General features: G+C 46.5%; 1 non-coding gene across 1 annotated transcript; it reads right to left on the bottom strand.

The window, feature by feature from the left end:
- Positions 1–1,050: 1,050 nt before the first annotated feature.
- Trnat-ugu (transfer RNA threonine (anticodon UGU)) lies at positions 1,051–1,126 on the bottom strand. Its single transcript has one exon. It is a non-coding gene; the product is annotated as a tRNA-Thr (tRNA).
- Positions 1,127–1,357: the final 231 nt, after the last annotated feature.

Raw genomic sequence — 1,357 nt, 5'->3', positions numbered from 1 at the left:
TTGCCTGACATTCTGATTTTAAATTTTTAACAGGTGATGAACCGGTACGACGCCACTGTGAGGACTCTTTTTTCGTATCAAACGTGTAACGAGCCAGCCGCGTTACATCTCCAGTCACAGTCTCCACAGCACAGAAAATCAGCTTTCAATTCAAGTCGCTCAAGAAACTCGCTGGTACTAGTCACACGAATTTTATTCCGCTGCTCAGATTGCTGTTTTGGGACCTGTTTCTGGCATTCCAGCGATTTTGTGGGTCTCATACAAGAGAGTTCAGGAGAGTTTGCAAACATTGAAGAAATTTCGTCCGCTGTCAATCGGCGATCTTCAAGAGCAGGCTTCTTTTGGAAATTTGTGGTAAGGTGTCATGGGACCAAACTGCTGAGGTCATCGGTCCCTAAGCTTACACACTACTTATTCTAACTTAAACTAACTTACGCTAAGAACGACATGCACACCCATGCCCGAGGGAGGATTCTAACTGACGGGAGCAGCCGCGCGAACCGCCACAAGAAGCGTAAGACCACGCGGCTACCCGCGCTGCACGAACAGTTTTCTCGATTTTTTGCACCTTCTCGTCAGTCAACATAAGTCTTCCATTCCTGTCTTCTTTATGAACAGTTGTTCTGCTCCACTAAATTCCCTACGTCTTTTAAACACGGTCCTTCAGTTCATAACACCTTGGCCATAAACCGTTTTGACTCGCGGAAAAGTTTCAGTAGGTGTTATTCCTTCTGCGAGCAGGTGGATCCTACTTGGCGGGATCGCTTACCAACTTTTCCACGCACCTGCACCCTACAATGCGACTTTACGTACTACCGCATTCCTGCGATCATCGCTCTCGTCAAGGATTCCCCCACTACCACTTACTGTCGCCAACTCTAAAAAAAAATCAGAAAACCACATACCGTTATTTGAAGATAGTAACTGTTCCGAAAGAGCAGATACCAATGATGACCATGCAGCTCCTCTAGAAAGAAATGATAATTAATCGAAACCCTCAGCTGCCAACAGGTGTTGTCGATAAACATCAACGGGGACGTCTGAAAATGTGTACCCGACCGGGATTCGAACCCGGGATCTCCTGCTTACAACGCAGACGCTCTATCCATCTGAGCCACCGATGGCACAGAGGATAGCGCGACTGCAGGAACTTATCATTTGCGCGCTTCCCGTGAGATCCACATTCCCAAGTGTCCACAATCCACATTCGTAATGTTCCTAAAGGATATTTGTCCATTCACTCATTACTCGCGCCAACTAAGGTTACGATTCCCGTAAAAGTTCGGACAAAGTGTGCGCATTCGCACAGAAGAACGTCAATTGCTAGGTAGCCTTTAACTACATGAAGACAGTAATT

The sequence above is a fragment of the Schistocerca gregaria genome, chromosome 8, assembly GCF_023897955.1.
Source record: "Schistocerca gregaria isolate iqSchGreg1 chromosome 8, iqSchGreg1.2, whole genome shotgun sequence".
Taxonomy (NCBI): domain Eukaryota; kingdom Metazoa; phylum Arthropoda; class Insecta; order Orthoptera; family Acrididae; genus Schistocerca; species Schistocerca gregaria.
This window is presented reverse-complemented; position numbering and strand designations above follow the sequence as displayed.